Here is an 8,148-nt window from a genome sequence, read left to right on the forward strand (position 1 = left end):
GACGCCCGCGGTCATAGAGGCATCAAGAATGGAACCCCCCGGAAAGTACTTGGCACGCAAAACTCTTCCAACCAGCGACTCAGGGTCCTGCACCAGCCTCCAGCTCTGCCGAGCCAGCATACCCATGTTGAAGATGTGGAGGTCACGAAAACCCAGCCCACCTTCACTCTTCGATTTTAACAAGCATTGCCAACCTAGCCAGTGGTGTCTCTCCTCCTCCTGGTTATTCCACCAGTACCGGCAGATATCCTCACAAAGAGATTTAGTGATGTCAAAGCAAGACATGGCAAAAAGAGGGATAGCCTGGGCCACCGCCTTGACCAGAATCTCTTTGCCCGCCCTAGAGAGAAACTTCTCTTTCCAACCCTGAATCTTTCTCCACACCTTTTCTTTTAAGAACCCAAACGCCTTTGTCTTGGATCTACCGAGATGGATAGGAAGGCCCAAGTAGCGCTCGTTGAAGGCTTCATCAGTAATATGGAGAGCTCTTTTGAACTTCCTTTTGGCCGCAAGCAAGGTCCCTTTGCTAAACATGACAGCAGACTTTTCTTTATTTATCATCTGCCCAGAAGCAGCTTCATACAAGTCCAGAATGGATTGGAGCTTTAGTGCACTTGCGTCATTGACCTTCATGAAGATTAGGGAGTCATCTGCGAAAAAGAGATGGTTAATCCTTGGCGCGGCAAGGCAAACTTGCACACCCTGGAGGGAACCATCGCGATCAGCCTGCTACAAGAAAGCCGAGAGCCCCTCGGCGCAAATAATAAACAGGTAAGGTGAAAGAGGACACCCCTGCCGCAGACCTCTCTTCGGGACAATCACTTCAGTAAGCCCAGAGTTGACCTTCACTCTGTAAGTGACAGTCGAGACACAGCCCATAATCATCTTCACCCAAGCAGCGGAAAAACCCAACTTTAGCATCATCTTTTCTAAGAAGGACCACTCCACTCTGTCAAAAGCCTTGCTCATATCAAGCTTCACAGCAGCCAAACCATCCCTGCCCCCTTTCCGCTGGTGCATATAATGGGTGGTCTCGTAGGCTATCAGAATATTATCAGTTATCAGCCTCCCCGGGACAAACGCGCTCTGGCTCTGCGAGATAATGTCAGGCAGGACATCCTTCAGCCTAAAAGCAATGGCCTTGGTCACAATCTTCATAACCATGTTGCAGAGGCTGATTGGCCTCAAGTCCTTGAGCCTGCCAGGATTGTGAACCTTTGGAATAAGCACAATGACAGTCTCATTCCAGCCTGCAGGAATCGGCCCTCCATTGAGAACACCCAAGACTACTTCTCGGATTTTTTCACCGACAAGATCCCAAAAACGCTTGTAAAAGATGGCTGGCATGCCATCAGGTCCCGGGGCCTTCAGATCTCCCATAGAGTTCAGAGATTCAAGGATATCGTCCTTAGAGAAAGCCATGCTTAGATATTCATTCATATCACCCGTGACAACACTTGGCACACTGGAAAGAAGCTCAGGAACCCTCGTCCCTGCAGTAGAGGAGAAAAGATTTGTATAGTAGTTAGAGATGAAAGTCCTCAACTCCTCCTCCCCTTCAACCACGACGCCACCGTCATCTTTAAGGGAATTGATATGATTAACTCGCTTTCTTTCAGAGGCGCAAGCATGGAAGAAACTCGATTAATTTAATCGATGCCGTTTTTTTAGGAATAAAGGAAGCAAAAAAAATGCCATATCAATAATACGAGCGTAACAGAGAGACTCATACAATTCATATGGTGGCGGAGGCCAGATTCACAGACGGTGCTCATCTATGTGGGGTAAACAAACAAACAAAAAAATCCCCAACCGTGCTTGTTTTCCAAACGTTACATAGGTGACCACAAAGGCACAAACTGAGCCAATGGGTACACCGGTAAATGTTCTGCAAAGGAGAAGAGTACTTATCATTAAAAACTTCTACAAAGCCATAGTGACCATATCACGACAACCGCTCCCACCCGAATGAGAACTCTATACTCATTATCTATTTCGCTCAACCAATTATCAAAGATGTTACCAACACTTTGCCGCAGGTTACGCCATTTTATGGAGGATGCAAACCAAAGGAAGAAAAAAAATCAAATAAACAAATTTTCATTTTTATTTGTTGTAAATGATCTCACATTCTTTCGATTGATTGTCAACCCCACTTAAACATCAAGGAACAAACGACTGCAAAAAAAAAGCAAGGAAGCAGTAATTATAGAGAGCAGATTGGAGGTCCTGATTTTTAAAATATTTGAAAATTGTATATATGTGTTTCAAAAAATTATAAAATTTATTACATGAATACATATACATGTTCTTAATACTCGTGCCAAATTTGGGCAGATATTGTGTTGTATTTTGAGCTACAGAAAAAAGAACAAATTTGTGGCTGCATGTATAGGTTTAAAAACTCATATTTTTGTCACAAATTTTTCTTTTTCGTATAGGTGTTTTCCCCCAAATTTTTGCCGTACATTATAAATGGGAATATGTATAAACGTATTTAACATCATATATTTTGAGTCCAAAAATATGTTTTTGAATTATTTTTCAAAAACTGAGAGCTGTTTTTGAATTATTTTTCAAAAACTGAGAGCATTGGTGCTCATGTGCCAAAGGCACTTTCCGGTAATGATAATGATTTAATGACAAGTTTTGTGTCGACACTTTATATTCCTTTTTTATTATACCTAATCATGCACTGGAAAAATCTGTAAAGATATTTGATATATTGTAAGACATAGACATCTCTACCAAGGTTTTAAAATAATATATATGAAGGCCCACAAATAAATTGTGCGTCTATGCGCTTTTTTATGTTTTCACACGTATATTGGGATTCAATTTACATTAAACAAAATTTAAGGGTTAGTGTATAATATGTTAGAGCAATGCAAGTGCATTCTTTATTCAGAGACATTAGAAATTATGGAAAAGACCATATAATAATTTTTAGTATTGATGTTATCTAGTTAATGAAGCAACCTAGTTAATGAAAAAGTAAGTATATTAGTTACTATTGTTGTTTGAAAAAAGTTACAAGAAAAATATAAGAGTTTATTATAAATATGTTCCTTTTTTAACTCCATCTGAGTAGGTCAGAAAATACGAAGATATCAATCTATGCGATTATTAGTTTTGTCTCCATAATATTCATGCTAGCATTGGGATCAGTGGCGGAGCGCGACCAAAAGTGAATGGGGGACAAAAAATGCTGCAAAATCAACTCTTATTGCTAATTTTGCTGCAATTTTATTCATAACATCAAGAGATGATTTTTAAGATTCAAAAAGACACTTAATATTTCTTGATTTATGAAATTTTTCATAGCCTGTGTACAAGATTCAACGATGGACGAATTCCTTGATTTACATAGAAATTGGCGGATAGTACTAATTATCTTGTAGTTCTATTTGCAATAATGAAGAAAAAGCTAACCCATGATCCACACCGATGGCCAGCAAGAAAAATCAACAGATGGCCCAAGCGTCGAGGTAAAGCAATAAACTAACCTACTCTGAGAATACCCCATCCTATCCCATCACACAACCAAAGAATAATCAAGCTAGCAGCCATCCATTGCGTCGAGGAGGGGAAGTATTGGCGGGATGAGAATACAGGCCTCTAACTCCTTCCTACCCTATGCTTTATTGGCCGTAGAAAACAAAAAGCGACCGATGCAGAGTAGGCCTAAAAATGCGTCATACCTTTTCGAAAGGGGGGGGGGGTCATAGCCTAGTTTCATCTCCACGAGGCTCCTCCAGTGATTGGGATCGAGGAAAAAAACCAAAAGTGTCACCATGCAGACCACCAAAATTTGTATCCCTCAATTTTGTCATAAATATTATCTCTTGATGTAATCGCTAGGGTAGGAATTGTACAGGATCCAAAGGTCATTTTGAAAGATTCTGGTAAAGAAATCTTCTAGGAAGTTCAGCTCTTGTTGTCCAATAATCACCCAAACTACTACTTGAAGATCAATGATACTGTGATGCAATTTTATTCGCTTATTCCGTTGAGTAGTCCGTCACACACCAAGGAAGTACACACTAATGTTTGTTGGTAAAGCAATGCAAACCCAACAACCTAACAACTAAACGATAAATCCATATTATGCTGATAAGTATATGTTGAGTCATAGAGAAGTTCAGGTGACAAATAGTTATTTATTATTATTTATCTCACCACATGAAGTCTATTATTGGGGCATTTCCAGTGAAGTATCCATTAAAAATGAGGGAAATATATATTGAGGTACATAGTTATGGAGTGCATATTCTTGCTAACGATTGCATTTAGGGATTCATGGTGCGGTGTATCCTCCAAGTCGCCGGAGATGGAGAGGGGCCGTGAAACCATGGCTGGGAAAGTATATGCCAATCGGGAAAGGAAGAGCATAGCTGACCATCCATCAGTCGGCAAAGAGATGTCAGTCGGCAAAGACCTTCGGCGATAGACAATATCGGTCAGCAAAAACTCTTTCCCGCCGACTTTCTGTTGGTGAAAGTTGCTTTCCCAACAAACTTATCTCTCGTGAATGCAGTGCTGTGGTGTAGAGCCAGGGAGAGGACCTTGTTTTCATCACTTTTGGGCTTTGGCTCAATAGGACCTCGTTTGGCTTAATTGAGCAAGTTACCCCTCGAAAGACTGCGCGTGGCTTGCTATTCGATTCTTCATTTTTGTGGCTTTTACTGTACTATGACACGTTCGCGTCAGAGTAACCACTGATTGCAGTTCTAGATCATTTAGGACCCATCTCACAAAAAAAAATCAGGGATGTTTATTTTCTTGCATGTACCATACCAGCACGGCAGCACCTGCTAGCAGATGTGTCTACCACGGGAAATTACTTCAACATGTAATCTTGTTCGGCTGCAAAGCGTTTTGAGGCAAGCAGAGGGCGTTGTGCCGCTGCGATCGATGTGGGTCCAGTTGAGAGTATATATACGAGGCCTCTGCACCGGGCTAGTGGTGGGCTGGCTGTTCTTCCACTCTTTTCCATGCATCACATGGAAATGACGACCTGGCAAACCCTAGGTTTGACCGCGGGCGTCGCCTTCGTTTGTTCCGGCCTTGTGAGGGATGCTCGCTACTTCTCCACCGTGCCATCTGGCTTCTCATCTCTCCCGTTTCCCTTCATCCCCTCATGGCGATTCTCTTGTATATGTCGAATATAATTGCCTAGTTCTTCTCTATAAGATCGGTTTTTTGGTTGAACATGATAGAGCATGCAATTTCACATGGTATCAGACCTACAAGATACTGGGTTCAAATCCTAGCCGATGCAGTATGCGTCTAAGGCCCGTGCTAGATCTAAGAAAAAAAGGCCCACCAGTCGAAACGTAAGGGGAGGTGTTGCATATAGTCCTTTTTCATCGGATCGGTCTTTTGGTTGAACCGCTACAGGGGTGGATCTACGTTCATTCAAAAGGGGTCACAAGACACCGGTTCTGAAGCCATTTTCTTGTACATAGTGCATGTATTTAGAGTGTGTGACACCCCAACTTAAACTGAAAAATTATGGATGATTACTTAGAGGACACCAGATAATTTATGATTTAGGTCCGCCCCTGACTGGCTAGCGCATGTAATTCGACAGTATTAACTCCGCTTCACCTTACTGTGCATAGTGCAGAACGTGGCAACGATTTGATAAGATCGCTACAGTGCACTAGACTATATATAACCAGCTAGGCAGTGCAATAATTTGGCCACAGCTCAAAGCGAATCAGTCTTGGCCACGAAAATCATGGTCTAGGCTTATCCTTTTTTTCTAGATCAGTCTAGGCTTATCCTGGGCGTCCATTTTTACTGTAAGATTTGTGTTGTCAGTTTGGAATATTCCCAAAAACACCCCTCCTTACATCATATTCCAATCAGCCAGTCCTCCCGTGCTTCTTCTTTATCCGTACATGAACTGGAGCATTGCATTCAAGAAAAGAGGAATTCAACGAATGATTTCACAAAGATCCGATTCTTGTACACCTTGCGGGGCTGGAGGATGTCGTTGCTCGTGCTCATCGGATTCGAGAAAGCTGAGTGTTTACTTTTCATCCATGGTAACGGGGAGCACGGATCCGAGGGCATGTTGGAGGGCGTCGAGGTCTTCACCAGAGAGAACGAGCATATGAAAAGAGAGAATCGGGGATAGTTTGAAGGTGTACATGTCCAATTCGACTGCCTAGATAGAGTGGATATGTACAATGTACAGGTTCTAAATGCAAAGTCTTCTGGCACGAATCGTGACACTCTGACTGCCGTTGGATAAGCCCGGAATTCCCACACCATTGTAGAATCGCTGCGTCGGTTCGTGGCCATGCATGCATGCAGGCTTCTACCGGCACCACGTGATAGAATTCTATCATCTTGTTGATTGTTCGGGGAGAGTGACGTCAACTGGCCATGCGAGAAGCCCTCCGGCCACCGTGAAGCACAAGAAGGCTGGCCCTGCGTCTGTGTCCCCCCTGCAACACCACCTGCCAGGGAATAGGATCGACAACTGCTCTTCTAGTTCACAGACTCCATGTCCGCGATTCTGATAGAAAGGCGATTGTGAGGTGATGCCGCCGCCGCACGAGACTTCCGGCGACCCTTCTTCGACGCCCGCCGCTGCGACGCTCTCCACGTCTGGCTCTCGTTTCCAATGCCTCGAGGAGCTAGAGGTGGCGGAGGAGGAGGCCAGGGAACTCGCGGAGGATGTTGCATGGCTAGGGTTGGAAGTGGAGCCGTTGGTCGATTCTTTGGACATGGATCCGGAGAGAGAGAAGTCTGAGGTGGAGAAGGAGTTCTGGACGAAGATCGGCTTCCCTACGGTGGAATCCAGATCGTGGTCGTGGGCACCGCCGGAGGTAAGTTTTCCGTTTTGCAGGGAGCGTGCTAGGTCCGTGTCTCCGCCGCCGTCCATGGCTGCCGATGGGAGTCAGGTGCGGGCTGCTTCAACTTCGCCGGTGGGTTTGAGGTTGACGCGGAAGCCGGTGATCACGCCATGGAAGGGCCCTCTACCTCGTCGTCGCGTCACGCCGGCCCCGGTGCTGGGCGAGTTCTTGGAAAGGGCGGTTTTTCAGGCGGGTGATCGGGCACGACGATCGACTCCGTTGCTCGTGCAGCCGATCTGTTCGGATCGGGAGATTTCGGAGACGCGCGTGTGTCTCGGCCGTGAATCAGGCGGATCCGATCACAGGTGGGCCAAGTTGGGAAGGGCAATCATGTCCTTCCAAAATCTACACCGCGCCTCCGATCGATCACGTTTGATCATCACCAACCCTTGTACGACTACCGCACAACACGCCGCCTCTTCGTCCTCGTCGTCGCCGCAGATCAGAGCCACGCCGCCGTCACCTTCGTCGCCGGTCGCCGCCGCATCCTCTCCAGCTTCGTCGACAGCTCTTTCTGCGGGGGTGCGGCCGTCGTTCGCCACAGTCGTTCGCGGCTGCTCGCACCCGCCTCCGCGCATGGCGGGAGTCCCGCCCAGGCCACCTGCGGCCCCGTCTGCCCCAGGGAGCGGGGCGGCCGCCGTCACCCATCCTCCTCCAGCCTCCGCGCCGCAGCAGCAGTATGCCGGCCCGTCGGGCTTCCAAGGCTGGCCGCCGGGAGCGCTCATGCCGCCGGTGCAGCAGATGCAACAGCAGGGGTTCCAACCGCCAGCTCACTTGCGTCCTGGCCAGCAGCAACAGTACCCGTATCTTGGCCAGTTTCGTCCACAGGGAGGTCCCATGCAGTACCAGCAAGGACCTGCTCAGTTCTTCAATTATCCGACTCCGCCGGCTGCTTCGACTCCGCTTCATCAGCTGCAAGGGCCCGTCGTGGCGGCAAAGAAGAGGAAGAAGAAGAAGGCGCCGGTACCCCCGGCTCAGCCAGGTGTGGAGGGGGTCGCCGCTACGCAGCAGCCTACGCCACCCCCCGCTGCGCCCGTTCAGGAGGTGCCTTTGGCTATGTCTTTGGAACCTCCTCAGATGTTGAATACAGCACCTGCAGCTGCGCCGCCGACGGCTAAAGCAAAGAAAGGTGGACGTTGTTGGAAGTGTGCTGTTAACACGCATGCCACCAAGGAATGCAAAGTGATCCACTACTGTCTTGTTTGTGATAATGCCGCTCACCCTACAGTGCGATGCCCTATTTTGAAGCTCCCAAAGCCTGTTGGTTATCTGGTGGGAT

The sequence above is a fragment of the Lolium rigidum genome, chromosome 3 (genome assembly GCF_022539505.1).
Source record: "Lolium rigidum isolate FL_2022 chromosome 3, APGP_CSIRO_Lrig_0.1, whole genome shotgun sequence".
Classification (NCBI taxonomy): Eukaryota; Viridiplantae; Streptophyta; class Magnoliopsida; order Poales; family Poaceae; genus Lolium; species Lolium rigidum.